We start from the raw sequence: 23255 nt of genomic DNA, 5'->3' as shown, positions 1-23255 counted from the left end.
TTCAGCCAAGCTAATGCAGTCGGGCAAGCGGGCCAAGCTAATGTGGTCGAGCAAGTGGGACAAGTGAAAATTCCGGGGCAAGTGGGTCAAGCCACAATGGGGACCCTAGCCCAAGAAATAGCGGGGGCTTGAGAGAGTCAATGAATATATTGCGGGTGGAGAACAAAGCTAGAGAGAATGTCGTCGAGACAAGGGCGAGTTTTCTCACTAGGGAGTTTTTGCAGGCCAAACCGAATGAGTTCCACGGTGGTCCCGAGCCCAAGAAAGCGGATGAGGGGCTCGAGCAAATGATGAAGACATTTGAGATGCTTCACATTGAAGACAGTGAGCTAAGAGTGACTCTTGCGAGTTACTACCTCAAATGAGATGCGGGTCAATGGTGGAAATACACCAAAGGTCGGGTAAAGCCAATGTGGGAAGCATTTGTGGTGGCTTTCCAAGATAAGTATCTACCTCCCAGTGCTAGGGAAAGGTTGAGACAAGAATTTCAAGACCTCAAGTAACTCAATATGTCTGTGGCTGAGTTTGAAGCAGCCTTCTCTAGTTTGTCCCGGTTCGCACCGGAATTGGTGGCAATAGAAGAGAAGAAGTTGAGAACCAAGATTTTGTTCAAGGTTGCTGGGAATATGATTCAAAACTATGACCGTCTTGTGGAGGCGGTGGCATATGTAGAGATTACCGTGGAGGCCGATGAGGAGAGACTTCGGAGTTCGAGGTCGAGGGGTGTAACGCCCCAATTTCTAAGCCCAAATGTTGATACAACAATCATGGTTCCTTAAAGGAAAACCGAAATAAATTCCCATACTTGCATTACATGACACAAATAGTTCTCATGCGATAATACATTCAATTCAAAACAAAATAAAACAAACAAATAGATACCCTCAAGGGTTTATAAGTTTTCAAGGCTTAAGCCTGGTTACAGAAAATGGTTATTCAAACCCACACAAATACAACCATTGGCTTACAAAATAGAGTCACGTAAAATGAAAGCATTGTACTTCCAACATACACACTTCCACGCCCCTAGTTGGGTGGAATCACCACATCTTTTCCTTCACAAAAATCCCGTAGGGTGAGCATAAAGTCTAGTAGGAAATTCTTAACAAAGTATATACATTTTATACAAGTCTCAAGAGATGAAATGCACATGCCATGCTATGCCCTTTTTGAAGATAAATCACCTTTTCATCTTTTGAAAACCATCGTGCTCAATGATGTCATGCAATTTCAATTGTTCAAAACTTGACAATTTATTTCAAGGGCGGTAAATACGACTCTGGTAATCCCTAGGTCGGTGTCTACAAGTAGACTATACTAGTATTACCAAATTGTCATTTTTACTCGACACCTATCCACGTGGGTTTTTGGTATTTCACCCCGGACCCTCACGCCAACTTATTCACTTTCATCAACACCACCTATCAAGACTTACCAACATCTTTACCCCAAAACAATTCTATGAAAACTTGTTTTCTCAACATTCCTTTCTCAATGCAAGTTTTCAAATCGACTTTCAAAGTTTAATGCAATCAAATGAATTGATATGTCAATGCAACAGCAATCAATACAATGTAACAATTCTTCCACATAATACTACCATTGTGATCAAAATTCCCGTTTCTCATTTCAATGTAATTTCACAAGATAAATATAAATACTTTTATCCCAATTCATCATCCAAGGAATAGTACGATTCCCTCTTCTCAAGTATTCTCAACAATTAGTCATTTCTAGACTATAGTAATATTCTGGATAACAATTTCCAAAATGAACAACAATTCTCAAATTCCCTGAAATTCATCATTTATATAAATATAAATAAGAAATTTTCCAAACATCCATTTATTTTGACACACAAAATAAATATAACAATATCATTCATGGATTTTTAGCCTCTTAAAAAAAAATCTCCAAATTCTAGGTTTTCTCACCAAAACTATACAACTCAAATCTTTTGAAAGAAAACTTTCCAAAATCATCTTTTCTTCATTCAACGAAGATGAAAACCCATAAGATCATTTTAAAAGAACAAGAGACAAACCCACTTTTAAAATCGCTCAACTTCTTGAATCAACAATCATTTTTCAGAAGCTATCAAAGGATGATTTCGAAAATCATCTAGATCTTGCAAAAATATATATATAACTTAAAGAAAATCCCTACCTCAAGTTTTGAAGAGAATCTGAGATGAAACCCCAAAATCTACGACGTCGAAACTTGATCTCCACCGCACATAATGAAGTGCTCGAGGTGATAACCAACTTTGGTGAAGAACCTAGGCCTAAATCCCAATGGATTTGGAGAAATCAAAGAGAGAAGATGACTTCTAGAGAGAGAGGCTTTAGATCTAGAAATTTGGAGAGTTTTAGAGAGAGAGGGAGCTGTAAAAAATGATCTGAAACTCTAATTTACAGACTGATATAATAAGGTCGCTCGAGCATGAAATACACTTTCCCGTAAGCAATTTCAAATGCATTTTGCATTTTTGCTTTCGGCAAGCTTACCAGGCAGCTCGACCCCCGAACTTGACCGGGTCAAAATCAGGATCGCTACAAGGGGTCAAGGGTCATAGGGGGACTATAGACCCAACAAGAAGAGCATAAACACCTTTTCATCCCAGTCCCAACCACAGTAGTCTAGATCCATCTTTCCCTTGCCTAGTGCGGGCTCAGGGAAGAGTGCACTGGGTGGTTTTTCATGTTTTAAGTGTGGCCAACCGGGTCACAAGGCCTTTGCATGTCCTCAAAAGGGAGGAAGACAACAGATGTTGCCACCACTACCACCGAACCGATCCCAGAGTTAGTCTCAAAGTAGAGGGTAAGGACCTACTGTTATCAGTGCGGTCAGCCGGGGCACATGAAAAGAGTTTGCCTACAGTTGGGAAGCGCATCTGGTGCATCAAGGTCGAGACAAACTCAGAGCCATTAGCAGGCTCACTCAGTTCAGACTTCGTGAGCTAATTAGAGAGCCGCTTCAGCTCAGCCAGTGCAGTAGGCTTATGCTCCGAGAGACGAGCAGGTTGATCAGAGGCCACAGGGCGCGTGTTTGCTGTTACCGCGCCAGAGTAGTTACCGGGATCCTCAGTTGTGAGGGGTATTTTTGTTGTGTGTAATTCTTTGGCTAATGTGTTGATAGATGTGAGTGCGTCTCATTCATTCATATCTACTGCAGTTGTGTCTGCATTGGGGTTGGAGGTGGCATGGTTAGCGTCCCCGCTTAGAGTAAAGTCGCCAATTGGGGGTACTGTTGATTTAGACCGGTGGTGTCGTGGTTGTGGGATAAAGATTGTCGGGCGTTGACTCTCGTTTTCTTTTGTGTTGCTAGACATGTCGAGTTTTGATGTCATCTTAGGCATGGATTGGTTGTCCTCGTATCGAGTTGTGATTGATTATTATCGTTAGAGAGTTATGGTGTGCACCTCGAGTGGTGACTGTTTTTATTTTCTGGGGGGCCGGGTTGATAGGGTCTTGTCACCAGTTTTTGACCTCCGTAGTAGGAGCAAACTTAGTGGCCTGCTTCCAATTCTCTTGGATAGTGAGATTGATGGAGCTTGTGTTGAATTGCCAAGGGTAGTTTGTGAATACCTGGATGCCTTTCCCGAGGATCTTACTAGTTTGCCACCCCACCGGGAGATCGAGTACACCATTGACTTAGTGCTTGGCACGACACTGGTTTCAATGGTGTCGTATAGATTTGCACCCACTGAATTGCATGAGTTGAAGATTCAACTTCAAGAGCTTGTAGACAAGGGCTTCATTCGCCCTAGTACATCGCCTTGGGGAGCGTCGTCTCTCTTTGCGAAGAAGAAGGGTGGATCATTGCGGTTGTGTATAGATTATCGCAAGTTGAACCGGGTTACTCTTAAGAACAAATATCCTTTACCTAGAATAGATGATTTGTTTGACCAACTTAAAGGGCCTCGTTACTTCTCGAAGATAGATTTGAGGTCGGGGTACCACCAGTTGAGAGTTCGGGGGGAGGGCATCCAGAAAATGGCCTTTCGCACGCGTTATGGCCATTACAAATTCCTTGTGATGCCTTTTGGGTTGACCAATGCGTCTGCTTCCTTTATGGATTTGATGAACCGAATTTTTTGAGAGTACTTGGATCATTTTGTGGTTGTCTTTGTGAATGACATCTTAATTTATTCAACCTCCGAGAAGGAACACAAGACTCACTTGAGTATAGTGCTTGATTTGCTTAGAGAGCACCAGTTGTATGCCAAATTTGAGAAATGTGCGTTTTGGTTAACCGAAGTGAATTTTTTAGGTGATGTAGTGTTGAGAGAGGGGGTAACTGTAGATTCCTTGAAGATAGATGCGGTACAGGGTTAGGGACTATAGACACCCCATTTTTGACCGTCCTCAAGACTTGGACGTCATCGTTTGAACACTCGATGATCATCTATGCTCGTGTTCTTTTTGAGTTTCTGAAGGTCTCAGCTATGCGCCTTACCATGGAGCCTCTCAACTTGTCTGTTTTGTGCTTGGTTGTAGACTAAGAGCTTGTGGTTTTGTTTCTAAGGGAAGGGGGTGGCCTTTTGGCCAGCCTTCCAACCCATCGGCCAAGCCCCCTGCCCATCGGCCATTCCTTCTTTCCATCGGCCATCAGTGGTGGCCGATCGACACATTTGATAGCCGGTCGGCACCTTTATTGGCCGGTCGACCATGTTTGTTGGCCGAGGCCTTTTTATTTTCTTTTACAGATATTTTGTTGCCAGCTGTGCCAGCTGGTAAGCACAGAACTCATCCTCCATACACATGTATGGAGGGATTGTAACAAGCCTCAAGCTTGTTCAACAAGCTTGAGACTTGGTTTTCTATAAGAAGGGAGGGCCCTCTCCCTTTCCAGAGGTTCTAAAATTTGCATTAGAGACAAGATATCTCTCTCTCTCTATATATATTTCTTCATCTCTTACTATATTTGCACTTGTTTGTGCCTTAAAGTGATTTTTCTTCACACTTTTGCACTAAAGCACCTAGTGAAACACCTTCACTACTGAGCCGAGGTTCTTGGAGGTTGCATTTGAGTGGTTTAAGCTTGGTTTTTGCCTCTGAAGTTGCTGTTCTAAAGTTGTTCTCCAAAGGTGAGTTTCTAGCCTCTTTAAAGTTTTGTTGTAGTTGCTTACTTAGCCATATTTGCATGCTTCTTTTGGCTTAGCTTTCAATTGTAAAAAGTTCTCTTTTCAAGTGCTTAAAGTGTTTGTTTAGGCACCTTTGGTGTTGGGGGTGGTCTACCCCCCCTTTTGTGCCTTGTTTAGCCTTGTTTTGTGCCATCCTTTTAGGCCTTCGAGATCACCTTCTCTTGGCCTTTTAGCCACTGAAATCCAGTGGATTTTCAGTGGTAGGCCCCAAATGGGTGGGGGTTGTCCCCCCTCCTCTTCCTTTGTTTGCTTGTGTTGATGGCTCATCAAAGTAGCATGTCTTTCTAGCATGTTTTGGTCCTATCTCAGCATGTTTTTGGTGTTATTTTAGCATGTCTTAACTCTATTTTGGCTTGGTTTGATTGCCTCTTGCATGCTTTATACCCTTGTAGTGCAATCTTCTTTATAGCCTTAACATGCCTCATGTTTTGGACCATCCTTCTAGTATGATTTTGGCTAAACTCCAGCAAGCTTTTACTCATGTTTTTCCATGCTTAAGCTCAGTTTTAAGTTGTTTTGGCCATGCATGCCTTGCTTTGTATAGCCATAGTACAATCTTGCTCACTAGCTTTGAGTTTCCAAGTCACTAGCATGCATTGCTTGGGCTATTTATATGATTTAGCATCATTTGATATGTGATTTCAGTGTGTGTAGTATGGTTACACCCTCACATCTTTCACTCTTTCAATACTTTGGAGGGTTTGTGCTTTATGCCTTAAACATGAGCCAATATGTATGCCATCTTGCCTAAGCTTTTGGGCTACCATTTCAGTGTGTATTTGGTCTTATTTTGCCATGTTACAACTTTGATTTTTGTTGGTGAAGTCATCTCATGCTTGGTTTTGGTAGGTGTAGTATAATCCTCCTCTTGGGCCTTGCATACTCCATGCTTCATGCCTTTTATTCTAGCATATGTTGGCTATGTTCAAGCATGCATTTGGCCTTGTTTTGACATGCTTTAGGACAGTTTTGGATCATCTTGGCCCTTTGGGCGTTGCTTGATATGGCTATGGTGTAAATCCTCTTTGCTAGCCTTAAGCTTTGAGCCTCCTAGCATGCCTTATTTGTGGTAGTTGCATGTTTTAGCATCATTTGGAATGATATTTCAGAGCATATAGTATTGTCACACTTCCATGTTTTTCACTCTTTAAGTGCTTTTAAGAGTTAACCCTTGTACCTAGTTGATGAGCCATCACATGAGCATGTGTTCTTGGCCTTAGTGTGTTGGCCACTATTTTGGACCCTCTTAGGTTTGTCCATATTCGGTTTAAGTCCATTGAACACTATATTGCATGCCTCTTTTATGATGCTCTTTACTTGCTTTGGTGCTTTAGCCTCCAACTATGCCATGCATGCATTGCTTGTATGATGGAATCTCATGCATGCCCCTCTGGCATTAGTAGATGAGCATGTTGTTTGCATGTTGTTGCATTGCATTGTGTTTGGAATGTTGTTGCATTGTGTTGTGTTTGGATCGGGCGTTAATCCAAACACGAGAAACGAGGGGTGTTTCATACTTAAAGTGATGAAACGTGCCTCATTTTTTGGTCGCCGACTTTCTTGATCGTGCATGATAGAGGTTAAGGCCCTTATGTGTTATTTGTGCATTCATCGACATTGAATTGTGCAAACTTGGCTTCTTTGGCCATCATGCATTGAGATATGTGATTGATGGCCTGAGAGTCGAGTATCGCAGTCCCTTGAGCTTGAGGAATGATAGGGAGGGTGGTTGTGCACACATACCTTGCAAATACACTGCCATACCTTTGTTTGTGCTCTATTGCAGCAAAAGGAGAAATTACAGGAAGCAGTGACCGGCCGGCCATCAAAGCTACCGACCGGCCACCAAGACTACCGATCGGCTATCAGAAGTGGCCGATGGCCATTAACTTTGGCTGATGGCCATCCCTTTTGGCTGACCACCCATCAACATGTTCCTAAGGTGGATCAGAAGCATCTTTGAAGTTGGCACAATTTTTAGAAGTCCGAAAGAGTGCAAACAGAGGCATCATGATGCACGGTAGTGGATTTCCAAGCAAAGTCGACCGAGCATGCATATTCCCCTTGCTTCCCGAGGCTATTTGTTTAAATTGCTTAGCTAAACTAGTTCATTAGCTTAGTTATTTTGTAATTAATTAGTTAATGTGTTAGCTAATTTAATTCATTATTGTAATTTCTTAATTAGCTTAGCATAGCTAGTTTTCAATTTAGTTGTATAATAATTAGTCTAATTAGATTATTAGATTAGTTATTTAGCTTAGCTTAGAGTAGGTTAGCTTTCATTCGAACCTTGCTCCGAGAGGGCGATGTTGTAATAAGTGTGCGTGTGTGTGATGCATGTCTTCCAACCCCATTTCTTTCTCCCTTTTACTTATCAACTATCGATGGTTAGTTTAGAGCATATTTCAATTAGCATCCTTATGCTTTGCATGCGTGCATCATTCATCTATCTTGCATGCACCGGGCTCGGCGCATCATATAAACTGCATTGTATTTCAATACCAATTTGAATACGTATTATCTAGTTGCATTCACATGACATCTTAGAATAGCCGAGCCTATCTTAGTTGCATTTTGCATGTGTTGCATTAGGCATATTAACATAAACTAGGATCATGCATGATTACTAACTAGCTTCTTTTTTGGCTCGGAGTACACTGTGAGTGTTTACGCTTTAGCATCATTGCATGAGTGTAAGTGACTGCCATGATAGCATGCTTGCCATGAGGCTAATTGCTTAAGTGTTTAACTGCATGAATGCTTGTGGATGATGGTTTGATTTCCTGAATTGGAACAACTCGATGATTGTGAGTTTTAAGCCCACTTGAAGTGACAAAATCATGTTTTTCTAAGCCCACTTGAGGGTGGAAAATCCGCGCTTTAGCCTACTTGCGAGTAGCACTTTCAAACCACTTTAAAAAACAAACATGAGTTGTTTTGTTCCAATGCATGTGATTGAGTCTATACTTGTATGTTGTGCGCATCACATATTAATTCTAGATTAATAATCGGAATAAGAACGCATGTGTTTTCAAAAACAACATACCATCTTAGTAGAGGCCGATCTTTGATCGGGCGAACGGGGGTGCTTATTTCAGGACTTTCCCCTCTCGTACCCAAGTTCCCGAGCCGAGGCAACTTTGGTGATAACGGACACATGGCCTTAGGCACGAGTCAGGGTTTCCTAAATTTTCCAAAAACAAAACATTTAGGTGGCGACTTTGAAATCTGGCAAAGCAGTCCATGTTTGGCACTTTTAATTCAAAATTGATATTTCAAAACCAATTGCCGGATTTGGACTCTTTGGTGATTTATCAGTCTTACATTGCACTTTGTGAGATTAGATTCAGAACCGTGACAGGAGTCCAAACTGTAGTAGCTAGAACTACAATTCGCGCCCTCGCGCGCGGAGCGGTGTTCAAGCGGTCTACAGGGACAATCCAAAAATGTTTTTGAGATCCGAAGTTTCTTGGGATTAACGAGGTTTTATCGACGTTTTGTAAGGGACTTTTCTAGACTAGCTGCTCCTTTGACTAGATTGACTAGAAAGGGTGTGAAATTTGTGTGGAGTGAGGCTTGTGAAAGATCATTCCAAGAACTTAAGACTAGATTGACTACCACACCGGTGTTGATAATTCTGGAAAGAGGCTTGGGTTACACCATTTATTGTGATGCGTCTCGGGATAGGCTTGGTTGTGTCTTGATGCAAGGGGGAAAGGTTGTGGCCTATGGTTTACGGGATTTGAAAACTCATGAGAAGAACTACCCCACCTACGACTTGGAATTAGCGGTGATAATATTTGCCTTGAAAATTTGGAGACATTATTTATATGGTGAGAATTTTGAGGTTTTCTCCGATCATAAGAGTCTAAAGTATTTGTTTTTCCCCAAAGACTTGAATTTACGCCAATGGAGATGGATGAAATTTATGGAGGATTACGACTTTGAGTTACACTACCATCTGGGAAAAGCCAATGTGGTGGCCGATGCTTTGAGCCGGAAGTCTTTGAGTAGCTTTGCAAGTGTGGCCATTTGGGAATGGGTTATGCTAGGTGATAACGGTGAGTTTGATTTGCACTTGGGTGAGTCTGATGAGAGTGCAACCTTGTTTACCATGAGTGCTCAACCTATCTTGATTAGTAAAGTCATAGAGGCGCAACAAAGAGACCATGAAGTGGAGTCAATTCCAGATAGAATTTCCAACAAGAAGGAAGAGAAGGGTCTGAACATTCACTCGGATTTAAGTGTATGTTATCTAGACCGTTTGTTTGTACCAGAATCTTGTAGAAAGGACGTACTTCGGGAGTTCCATCACTCACGCCTTGCGGTACATCCTGGGGGCACCAAAATGTATCATGATCTTAGTCGTCGGTTTTGGTGGAGGGGTATGAAGCGGGATATCACTTCCTTTGTATCGAAGTGCCTTACTTATCAACAAGTAAAGGCTGAACACCAAAGACCAGCGGCTTTGCTACAACCCTTACCAATAGCCGAGTGGAAGTGGGAGCACATTACTATGGATTTTGTAGTTGGGCTTCCTAGAACACAGCGAGGCAATGATGTCATTTGGGTGATTGTTGATAGGTTGACAAAGTCTATGCATTTCATTTTGATGCGCATCGGTTATTCAGTTGAGCACTTGGCAGAGTTGTACATTAGAGAGATAGTTCGATTTCATGGGGTTCCTGTAACCATTGTGTTAGATAGAGATCCTTGTTTTTCTGCCTGGTTATGGCAAAGACATCAAGAGGCGCTGGGAGCTAAGTTGACCTTTAGCACCGCTTACCACCCTCAAACCGATGGGCAGTTGGAGTGTACCATTTAGATCTTGGAGGACATGCTTAGAGCTTGCGTCCTTGATTTCAAAGGGTCTTGGGAGAGGCACTTACCATTGATTGAGTTTGCCTATAACAATAGCTACCAAGCTAGCATTGAGATGGCACCGTTTGAGGCCTTATATGGCTGACCTTATAGATCACCAATTTGTTAGGCCAAGGTAGATGATGCACCGTTATTGGGTCTAGAAATTGTTAGAGAGACAACTGAGAAAGTTGCCCTCATCAGGAAGAGGTTGGCGACGGCCCAAAGCCGACAAAAGAGTTATGCCGATAAGAAAAGACGGCCCTTATCTTTTGAAGTCGGTGACCATGTGTTCCTTAAAATCTGACCAAGATGGGATTTGATGAGATTTGGTAAGAGTGATAAATTGTCTCCACGGTTCATTGGGCCTTTTGAGATATTGGAGCGAATTGGGGAAGTGGCATATCGGCTAGCTTTGCCGCCACAACTTTCGGGGGTTCACAACATGTTTCATGTATTAATGCTTAGAAAGTATGAGCCCGACTCTTCTCATGTGCTAGATTGGGTTGATTTGGAGATAGATGAGGATGCCTCTTACGAAGAGCGACTGGTCCAAGTACTAGATACCAGGGAGCAAGTGCTACGAGGTAAAACTATATCGTTGGTAAAGGTGCTGTAGAGGGTTGACGAAGCAACGTGGGAACGTGAGGCGGAGGTCGGCTCCAAGTATCCGGATTTATTTGAATATGCTTAAGTTTCTTTTCTTTGACATTGTTCTCTAGCGTTGAGGGAAATGTATTGAAATTCTTAATTACATGTTGTCATGTACATTGTTGTTTCAAGCATGAGATTGTTGTGAGTTGCTACTACTTTTATTAAAAACTCTATGTGTATGCTTGTTTTGAACGGTTATTGTTAGTGAGATAACGATGATGGCAATGGTGAATTTTGGTTGAGAACCTAATTTGCGGTTTGAGATGGCATTAGCATGGTTGTGATTGCTAGAAATTCTTTTGTTTGAGTAGTTGGTTTAATTTTGGGGATGAAATTCCCTATGGTGGAGAGGTTGTGATGACCGGTACGTAATTCACCCCGTTCCTCTTTAAGTTATGCCAGGTACGTTGTTGTAGAAAACTCCTTAAATTTTCGTATTGTATTTAGTTTGATCCCGAGTACTTCACTTATTCCGGGGGGTGTGAGGTCAGATTCAGAGTGTCGGGAGTGGAGTTGGAAATTTTCTAGGCTGGAGGATCAGAGCCGTACATGCGAGGGCTCGGGCCGCACGTGCGGGAGGTGAGGCCGCATGTGCGGAAAGCAAGGGATTGACCTAGGTGCATACTGAAATAAATGCAAGAGAAGCAGTAGGTGCGGGAGAGGGAGGGCCGCACATACGGGGATGAAGGCCATATGTGCGGGAGGCACGCTCCGCACGTGCGAGCATAGGTGCCGCACGTGCGGTGGTAGGTGAGTCCGAAAGTTTTGCTTTTTCTTCTCTTTGGGTTGATTTTATCTCACTTTTGTTGTATCTCTGTCTCTCTAAAAACTCTTTTCTCTCCATTCTCTTTACATTTCCTACACCAAACAAGATCAAATCCTTGATCTCTTTAAATCCATTAGAAATTTGCCCGTAGTTTCTTCATCAAAGTTGGATAACTTCTCGAGGGCTTCGTTGTGTGCGGTGAAGATCGTGTTTCAACATCGTTGATTCTAAGGGTTTCATCTCATTTCCTTCTCCAAACTTGAGGTAGGGATTTTCTTAGAGTTATATATATATTTTTGCAAGTTTTGGTTAAATTCGAGATTTCCTCTTTAGTTGTTTTGAAAATTGGTTTTTGGCTTATGAAATTGGTGGTTTTGTAAAGAGAGGTTCATCTCTTGTTTTCATTAAAAGATTTTCTTAGGAGTTGAATCACATTGATTTAAGAATGATGTTTTTGGTGAGATTTAACCAAGATATGAAGAAATATCTAGTTTTGGTGAAAAACCAAGAAATTTTGGGGTTTTGAAAAATGTTGAGAATTTATGGGATATCTTATGCTAAATAAATGAATAATTCGGAATTTCTTATTATTGTATATGAATATGACAATTTTCATAGTGCATAAGAATTGGTGGAATTTTGTGGAATTTATTGTTTAAGTGAACATGTATAGAGTCATGAATATAGTCGTGAAATGACAATGTTGAGACTACATGAGATGTGAAAATATTGCAACACTTGGATAGATGTAAAAGTTCATGTGTTATATATGTTTAATGTAATGGAAAAAGGAAGTGGAAATTGTGATCGCAAATGGAACATTTGTGGGGAAGTTTTGTAAATGATAGGATGATACATCACATTGGTAATCATTACATTGCATAGTTGATTATTGCATTGCATGGATAATTGTGACATTGACACTTCAATATATTGCTTGTTATAAATATTGAATTAGGATTTGAAAGTTGCATTGAGGAAGAATTAATGAGAAATGAGAGCTATTGAAATGTTTTGGGATAAATACGTTGGTAAGTTCGGATAGGAGGTGTAGATGGAATTGATTAAGTTGGCCTGAGTGCCTGGGGTGAAAGACCGAAAATAAGCGTGGAGGAGGTACCACTTCCCTTCCGATTTGCAATGAGTAAAGTGGGGTTTTTGGTAGTGCTAGTTATGCCTACTTGCAAACACCAACCTAGGGATTACCTGAGTCGTATTTACCGTCCATTGAATTAAATTGTAAATTTATGAATTATTGGGATTTTCAAGCTATCAATGAGCACGTTGTTTTTTTTTTTTAAAGAGGTAGATGTGATTTTCTTTTAAAAAAGGCATAGCATAGCATGGCATGTGCATTTTATTTTTGGGAAGCTTGTATAAATGTATGTACTTTATTAAGAATTCTCTACCAGGCTTTATGTTCACCTATGGGACTTTAGTGTAGGAAAAGATGTGGTGAACCCGCCAAACTAGGGCGTGGGTGTATGTAGAGAGAGCACCAGACTCTATTTTGTTGTGATTTTAATTTTTGCAAGCCTAGGGCTATAACTGTTTGGGTCTGAGAGACTATTTTTGTGTAACCAGGCTTAAACCTTGGAATAAGTAAGCCCCCAAGACGACACTTTATTAATTTTTTATTTATTTTTTTTGAATTTGACATTCTACATGCTATAGATTCATGTATTTGATATCATTGAATGTATATTTTGCATGTGGGACTATTTTGTATAAACCTTAATGATCAATAATATGATGGTTGGAGAATTGTTATTATTCCTTTAATAAATGTTGGTTGATGTACCTAAATTTATGTTGGAAAATTTTGGAGCGTCACAAATTGTGTCCGTAATTAAATTTTATTATTACAAGAATTAATACAGATATATAAATAGAAATGGATGTTTTGAGCAATAATAATAATGATGAGAACACAGGATCTAGAATTAAGTAATAAAGAAGTTTCAGAAAACACATTATAGAAAAAGAAGATCAGGAATGTGGCGGAGGTAGGGGAGCCAAATGACCTTGGTGATTTTAGGACGAAGAACCACCACCACCACCATTCCCAAAACCAACACAACCACCATAAATCTATGCAAACGATTCCCCATTATTATTATTATTATTTTGTCAACTATAAGAGAGGTTTAGAACATGCACAACTCACCTACCTTTCCATAGTGCCATATATGTACATATATATATATATATATGAGTGTTGCTATTAGCATCTGTCAAAATTCTTTGAACCCCCCATTTTATAATTTTTTTTATTACAATTATATCCTAAAGTAAAATTACATTAAAAGACATTATTAAATGGAACACCAACCTATCAATAAGAACTAATATTCTATAGTATTGGACACCCACCCCCACCCCTACCTCCAACTCCAACTATACATATTCTATGTTTGTAAATCCTAAACCAATTACTTTTCATAACCAACTAACATAAACCCTAAATCTATTATTTTTCATAATCATCTTAAATCTTGAATGTGTCATCTTCATTACCATCATCAATGCTATTGAACTTGAAAGTTTTTCTTCAAGTATAACGTATACTTCATCATCTTATAAGTTTATCTATCTTGCATTAACATTTTCAGTCGTTTTCGGTCGTTCTTGTTTCGTTCGAGCTATTCGGTACTGGTTTGCTGACTGTTAGAATTATGTTCGGTAATACAGTGCTGAACATAATCCTTTCGTTCAATACATAGGTTCCGAACATTAATGCAGATAGTCAGTTATGTAATTTTCTTTGTTAAACTAACTTAGAATGCAAAAGAGTTAATTGGAATGGATTTAAGTTATGTATTTTGAATGAATTTAATTCATGTTATTTTAAGTTGTGAATTGGAATGAATTCAAGTTACACAGTGATGAACAAATTTTGTTCGGACATACAGTGCTGACATGATCATTATTGTTCGACAAAACAGTTCTGAACAAAATACATTTTTTCAGCCACACAGTGGTGAACAAATTGTTTTGGGTTACATTCAGAATTCTGATGGCGATTCAGATGATGATTCTGACGGCGATTCAGACGATGATTCTGTTTTTTCTTTATCTTGCAAACGGTTATACAAATCCCGTAGAAATTGGAGTATCTTCGATCGATCTCAGTGATGACGAAGCTACAAAAAGCAACAAAGAAGATGATGATGAGAGGATGAGAGAGGTTATTGATTCGGTAATACGGAGAGCGTTTAGAGAAGATAAGAGCTGTCGGAATGCTCCGTTGATGGCCTAGACGGCGACGAGAGTGATGGAGGGTTGGGGTCCAAGAATTCTATACTGGACCAGGGCTCCAGACTCTGAAGATTGAGTGAGTCAGGAAAAGAGAGGGATGAAAAATTAGGTGGGTGTGCATTTCATTGTGAAAATATTATGAATATGGGTAAATTTGGATAATAAGTAGGGTGTTCAAAAAAATATTATTAAAATTTAGGATTTAGGGTTGGGGTCCAAAGAAATGGGGGACCAAAGAATTTTGGTATGTGCTAATAGAAGCACTCATATATATATATAGTGTAGTTAAATGGTAAATTACACTTCTCACCCTCCAATTTATATTCCAATTTTATTTTGATCCATCCTCTTCTAAGGGAGGCTATATTTACACCATTAAAACAACACCTTACACTCCCCATTTTTCATTCCATATTTATTTATTTTTTATAATAACAATTGAGGATAAATTATAAACACACCCCCAAAATTTGTTTATAATATAGATTGCCTCTTGTAATTTTAAAATTATAAATATCCTCTTGTTGGAATTTCTTATTTAATAGAATTAACAAAAATAAAAAATTGAAAATTTTAATTGTTCTTACATAGAATAATTAAACTATATGAATTATAAATTGAAATATATTTCTGACATTATTAAAAATTGTTAACTGACTTAATAATTTAATATTAATAAAATTTTAAAAATGGTCATTAATAAAAATGGTCATTTGTTACTCTCTCAGTCTGTCTCCCTCTCACTCTGTCTCCCTCTTCTCAAACCACTCCCCCTTCTCCTCCATGATCGAAACCCTTCTCTGACTCTCTCACTCGGTCTCCTTCTCAATCTCTCACTCTGTCTCCTTCTCACTCTTTCAGTCTGTCTTCCCCCACTCTCTCTGTTTTCACTCTGTCTCTCTTTCTCTCTCTGTCTTCCCTCACTCTTCTCAAACCAGTCCCTTCTCTTCCTCCATGATCGAAACGTCTCTCGCTCTCTCTCTTTGAATCTCCGATCTGTCTCCCTCTCAATCTTCACCTCCGATCTGTGTACACTCCGTCTCTGGTACGATCTCCATCTATATACATACTCATATATATATATATATATATATGTTTTGATCTGTCTCCCCCTCAGTTTTCATGTGTTGATTTTTGCTTTATTTTTCTGGTTGTTGATGTGGATCGATGATTGTGATTTTTGAAACTCAAAGCTGAGAATGGATTCAAACCGGATCTACAAACAACTCAAATCTGTTTTTTTTTTTTTTCAAATTTTCTTAATTATTTTTTTGATCAATTTTTGACATCTGTCTTCGTACCATCTTATTTCGTTTAATATCTGTCTTCAATTTTTGATATCTGTCTTCATACCGAATCTGCAAACAACTCAAATCGGATCTGATTTCGTTTGGTTTATTGTGAATGCATACCATCTGACTTGGATTAATTGAGATTTGGTGATAAATGAATTTAAAAAAAAAAATTGAGAAACTGAATTTGGGTTTGTCAATTTCATTTTGAATTTTGCTTGATTCTGAAAATTGGGTTTGATTTTGAAAAGTGGATTCCCTACTGTTTAAATTCTGTTGTTTTCAACTGAATTTGGTGCCAAATTGCTGTTCATTTTTGTTGATCTAGCAAGCTTGGGAGCTGCTATTTCACTTGCCATATTTGAGAACACATATGGCATCTGTCATCTTTGGTGAGTGAAATAGCAGACCATTGGAGACCTATTTTTGCCATTCTTGTCATTTTTTAGCTTTGACAAGTGAAATAGCAGCTCCATTGGAGATGCTCTTATGCAGTCAGAAAGTTGACGAGGTGTAATGTAATTTTTAAAATCACAGAAGACAATTTGTATTTTACATAACCTTTACGGGACATATTTATAATTTATCCTACAACTCTATTCTTACATAAATTTACTTAAAAACCACCCCAAAATTGTCCTCCCATAATGGCTACTTTAGCATGTGTAAGGGCATTAAAGAAAAGAAAAATTATAATTTTTAGAATAATACTATTTAAACTTAAAAATTAGACTTAGTTTATAATTTGTTGACCAACCAACCAACTACTCCAATGTGTTCTTTGTCTCTCTCATTTATTTTTTAATTATCAACTAATTATCTTCCTATTTTACTTGTACATTATTAAATTTAGAAAATGAGTGTAAAAAGTAAGTTTGTATATGATTTTTCTTATTTTTTATCATTCAACTTTATTCCATAAATTTCACTTTGACAAGAGAACTACATTGATATTCAAGTTGAAGTCAAATGACTTAATTGTTATAATTAAAAGATGAATAACGGACATATATCTATATATATATATATATTATTCATAATTTTAAAATAAAATTCAAGTGAAAGTTAAAAGGTAATAATTAAAAATTTTTTTTAGTGTAAAAGATTGCGATGTGGGAGGCTGGATTATCTTGACTTCATGAAAGTTTAAGATATATGTAAATGAATATTATACACATTAACACATATAGGGTAAATTATACTGTCATTCCTGAGATTTCTGTTGAATATAGATTTTTTTTTTTTTGAAAAATTACACTTATCCTCCTGTCAAATTAAAATGACATATTTGTCCTTTAACCTTTTATACATATAAAATAATAAAATAATACATATATTTTATTCATGTCATTTCAAGAGGAATAGCAAATATCTTTTTTAGTTTAACTTACAAAAAAAAAAAATGATTTTTTTTTAAAATTTTTATGTTATTTTTATTTTTATTGAATTTATTTAATATTTAATAACAATTGCCTTTTATACATATATTTACGAAGTATAATATTTTTTTTATTTTTTATTTTAAATTCACCAAACACAAAAAAATATAAAAATACAAAATTCAATACATTATCTTATTTTGTTGTATTCAATAATTTTTTTAATTTTTTTTTGTATAAATTTTATACCTTTTAAATATATCTAGATTAAATTAAAAATTATATTCATATATAAAAATTTATGCAAAAAATATCATAAAAATATTATGACAGTAATATTGTTGTAAATACAAATTATGTTTATATATGTTTTGTTTTAAAGTAAAAGTCATCATTAAGATAATCATTGTGTTTGAAAATTTTATATAAAATTTATGTTTATCTATCATCACTCAATAAAAATATGTTCAGGTAGAATTTAATGGTAGAAAGTTATAGAATGTAGTTATCATGATATGAAGAAGAAATGGTAGGAAAAAAGGCAAAATGGTCATTTAGAAAATCTTAGGACATGATATCAACAATGCAGGGATCAATTTGTAATGAAATTATAAATTTTAAGGAGGAGAATGTAATTTTTCAAACGTGAGAAGGGAATCTATATTGAACAAAAATCTCCGGGATTGTCAGTATAATTTACCCTAACATTATAATATATATCGTATATTATATTCACCATGAACCTGTTTGTCTGATCGTATAGTTGAAAGGAGCCTTGAATATCTGGAGAGATCACTACACGAATCTTGGATGATTATAATTGCATAATAAAAAATATATATAACTCTATTTTTTAAACGCATTGCGTAGACTTAACGATATATAAATGGGATGATTTATTGATAATTAAAACAATGTCACATCGCTGTATAAATATATTTTAAAACAATGTCATATTATTAAGTTTGAAAAATAAATATAATTTTTAAGTTTACGTAGTATTACTCATTAAAAGATTGGGGTTTTAACATTGAATGGAATGGGAACAAAGTCAAAAATTGGGGTCAATTTTACTCTCTTTTTAAAATAAAAATAAAAATAAAGATCATGATAGAAATAATTAATTAAATTCAAATTTTTTCTTTGACCTAATTATCAATTAAAATATTTAGCTTGTATGCACCGCAAGGTGAGGTGGCCAATTGTTGACTCCGTCAAGAAACTAAGGATTCAAAAAAGGACGATTACTTGTTCAAAAATAAAGAGGAGAATTTCGACCTAGGGCGGCTCTAGTCTAAGGCGAGCAAGGCTCATCTTGAGCTCTTAAATTTCATCAAATTTGAAGAATTTTCAAGTAATTTTAACTTTTATAGTGTTAGTATTTAGTAATTTTACTACTAATAATGTCCAAAAAGTAATATTTAATTTAATTATTTACTGTAGTTGTTTAATTTTATTTTTTTTTGGTATTATAATTTTAGATTTTGTTTGATATTTTCTTTTTCTTTTCTTTTTTAATAGGTTAGGTGATTTTTTTTTATTGTCAATTGAACTTGCTAAATTATAAAGCAACAGCACCGAATTTTACAATTTTGAGTTTGTATTAATTTTTTTTCATATTGTATAAGTAAATTTTAATATATAATTTTAGTCATTATATATGCAACCATATTTTGTGTGAGTATTAACATAAAATAATAAATTTATAAATACTTATATCTTTATTGACAATTTTACTTATTTATTTATTTTGATTATGTATACAATAATACTATATATACTTAAAAGTTAACTCAAAAAAAATAAATTTATGGATCACATTCATTTAAGTATGGTTGTATCGCATTAGACTAAATTTGAATCTACAGTATACATGTTGAAGATAAAATTCTAGATATATACATGAAGGGTTTCGATTTTACACTTTTATACATGCCTATCACACTTTAGTGGATAGATTATATTGAAGATGTCTATATCACTTTAGTATATAGATTATCTTACAATTATGATGTTTTATAGGGTTAATTATACTTTTCACCCTTGTATTTTGACTCAAATTTCACTTTAATCCCTATAATTTTAATTTTAACAATTTAGTTACTATATTTTAAGTCTAGTTTTAATTTTATCATTTTATCTAAATTAAAGTTTAAAATTAATAGTTTTGGAATACTCGTTAATTTTTTAAGATTTCAATTTGATTGTTTCATCTAATTTAGAGATTAATATTAATAATTTTAAATAACTTGTTAATTTTTTAGTATGTATATATAGACAAAATTAACAAAAATTTAAACATAATGAACGAATTGATTAGAGATATAGTAATGATAAGGTAGTTTGTCTTCTGAGATGATAATTTATGTCTATATTAGGCCGAGCTACGTAAGAGACTTCTTTGTTAATTGGGCTGTAGGATGGACCAAGGTAAAAGCAGATTTACTTCGGTCTAAAAGACTAAGCGTATGAGCCGAGCTAGCTAGGCATTGTGCTTGGGAGAGCTGAGCTAGCTTGGCATTGTGGGCTTGAGCGCCGAGCTAACTCCTACTTCGTACTTGGTTAGCTCGGTATTAAGGAAATAGCCCGGTTGGAGTATGTCAAACCAAGGCACACGCAGTGAAAGGAAGAACCGAGCTAGTTGGAGTTCGGTCTAGTCTGCGGCTTTAGCATGGCCATGTTAGCTCGGTCATATTGACATCCAACCATGGTAAAACCATCTCACTTGGTTTAAGCAGTGAGGGGGGTGGTGAAGGATAAGCATTATCTTTCAGGAGTGTAATTTCTAAAAGGACTCTACATGGAGGAGTAAGAGTCCTACTAGGATTGTGCCACACGGAACCTATAAAAGCTCATAACATCACCTATGAAGAGGTAACACAACTTTGATTCCTGAATTCACAGAGCTTTTGTGTTTATTGTCTATCGTGCTGACTTAGGCATCGGAGGGGTTTCCGGCACATACTCGCTGGTTAGCTCACGTTTGTGTTTTCAGGTGGCAAAGCGACGATGTTTCGAGGAGCGCAAACTTGATCAACAGGATCATACGAGAAGAATTATTTTGTGCTCGTACAATTGGCGCCGTCTGTGGGAATTCCACAAAAAACAAAACCTCTTGATCAAGCTTTCCTCTCTAGTCGAGATCAATGGCGCACAATGAAGATTTGCCGTAATCAGCCATTGATGGGAAAACCCCTGAAGGGGGTGGGAGGCGCGAAGGTTTGCCTTTTGTCCCTCAAATGGCGGATTTAGAACCCCCGCAATAGAACCCCCGGAGGGATGCAAGTGGGAGACGGGCTAACAGCCCCTGCCACTCTCAAAGTCTCGAAAGACAGAGGCGGAGGATCGACCCTCAGGTTCTGGAGGATCGCGTGAAGGAACAGGACGAGTTGATACGAAGGATGGCGGCGAACATGGGGTTGATGAAGCGCCAGATAAAAGGAAAAGGGGTGGCGACAGGAGAGGGGCGCAAAGGTAGTATGCCCCCCTCGCCACTCGGAAGGTTGTGGAAGACATACCACACCATCATAAGCAGAGAGTAGGTGCCTTAGAACAGGCGACACTCAAACAAGGATGCCCAGGACTCATTACTCCAGGTCTGAGAGAACGAGAACTGAGAGGTCATATACTGAAGGAAACACCTATCGGCCCTCGCGCACGCACCAGACGTCATCTAGGCAGATGGAGTTGCCTAGATCGTCTGATTTGCGAATTGTGCTTGAAGAAAGAGCACGCTGGAAGGAGGATGTCAGGGCACGCGACCCGCGCAGAGTTTCAGCCCTTCAGCGGTTGGCTCCTCGGATGCACGGGATCATCGAGGTAGGAATGCCAATACTGCGCCTTGCTTATGAACCAACGGACAAAGCATTAGCAAGGTTACATAGCTCGCCGTTCGTTCCGGCAATTGAGAACGCACCATTACCTTCAGGCTTCCTCCAGCACAAGTTTACGACTTACGAGGGGAAGACGGACCCCTACATGCACCTAAGCCACTTTCGCCAGGTTATGGCAGTATACTGGTGGAACGAGGCTTTGATGTGCATCCTATTCCCATCCAGTCTTGGCGACCTAGGTTTAACCTGGTTCAAAAGGCTACCAGAAGGTAGCATTGCCTCTTGGGCGCAATTGGCGGAGGCGTTCGTGACTAGGTTTCGAATGAACACCAAAACACCAGTGAAGATCGATCAGCTACTCTTCATTGACATGGGCGACAAGGAGACGCTGAGATCCTACAACAGTCATTACTGGGAGACCTTCAACCAGATAGGAGATTGCCCCACCAATCTTGCCATCGCGCAGTACAAAAGGGGGCTGCTAGTCAGAAACAAGTTAAGGGATTCAATAACTATGGCGCCACCTTTCACGATGGAGGCCTTGATGGAGCGAGTGCACCAGCATATTCGGGTGGAGGAGGATGGCTCCCGTGGTAAAACAAAATCTGTCATAATAGCGATGCCAGATAAAAAGACTACAGCAAAAGTCAACACGGTAGAACGATCAAGCAGGAATGGGCGAGGCAGGCGGGCCAACAGAGAGGACTCAGACAAAAGGTGGTTAAGAGTCTGCACTACCATCACCACGGTGTTCAAAAAACCGATCTACCGAATTCTCAGTGAAATACGCGACGAACCTTTCATCAAATGGCCAGCAAAATTGGGAGAGGCACAAAATGACTATGACGAGAAGTCCCGATGCACCTTCCATGATGAAAAGGGGCACCGCACTGAAAATTGCACACCATTGAGGCAACACTTGGAGGAGTTAGTGGCGGCTGGGCATCTGGACCAGTACATAGAAGGAGGAACACAACCAGCCCCCCAGAACCACAATATCCCAAACGGGATGCCGGTCGACGCTCCACTTCAAGGCGTAATTAACGTAACACATGGGGTATTCGAACCTGAGAGGGTATGTGAGCTCAGGGGCATGATCAAAAAGGCTGAGCACTTAAGGGAGGTATTAAGTGCACAACCTGCCATCACAAAGGGGAGAATAGAGGGCACGAATGCCATATCTTTTTCAGACAGAGACTTGGCAAGGATATATTGCCCTCACAACGATGCACTAGTAGTCACTCTCCGCGTCAAGGATTTCGACGTCAAACGGATTTTGATTGACCAAGGGAGCTCATTGCGAAACCTTCAAACAACTGGAACTGGAGGATAAAGACTTGGCCCCCGCCGTATCCCCCCTGATCGGATTCAACTCAATGCCAGAGTGGCCAGTTGGCAAGATAATCCTCCCAGTCAAAGCAGAAAGCATGACGAAACAGGTGGAATTCTAGATATTGAAAGTCCCTTCCACTTACAACATAATCTTGGGAAGGACATGGCTGCATGCCATGTGATCGGTAGCGTCAACCTACCATCAAGTAATGCGGTTCCCCAACGAAGCCAGAGTAATTGAAGAGGTCTTTGGAGACCAAAGTATGTCCAAACAATGCTTCGTCACAGTAAATGGCAGCCGCGCTACCAAGGGGTATGTACAGATGGTGGAAGAACTTGAGAGCAATGAGTTGTTCGCGAATGTTGGCAAAGCCGCTGAACAGAAGGTAGTGGAAGACTTGGTACAGGTAAGGATAGATGAAAAGAACCCGGAAAAGTTCTTCTTGCTCGGTTCATCTATGTCCAACACTGAAAGATTAGAGGTTATGGAATTCTTGACCTTTAACATCGAAGTGTTCGCCTGGATGCCGTATGATATGCCAGGCAATGACCCAAACTTCATCTGTCACCAATTAAATGTCCATCCATCTGCCAGACCAGTTATACAGCACACTCGTAGATCGGCACTCCACCATGCCGAGATAGTGGCGGAGGAAGTGGGTAACCTTCTAGAGGTAGGAGCTATCAGAGAAATGCACTATCCTAAGTGGATATCCAATACAGTGGTGGTGCCAA

This window comes from Camellia sinensis, unplaced genomic scaffold, assembly GCF_055761805.1.
Source record: "Camellia sinensis isolate YWXY unplaced genomic scaffold, ASM5576180v1 Unanchor12, whole genome shotgun sequence".
Lineage (NCBI taxonomy): Eukaryota > Viridiplantae > Streptophyta > Magnoliopsida > Ericales > Theaceae > Camellia > Camellia sinensis.
The sequence above is the reverse complement of the archived record's forward strand: the minus strand, read 5'-3'. Positions refer to the sequence as shown.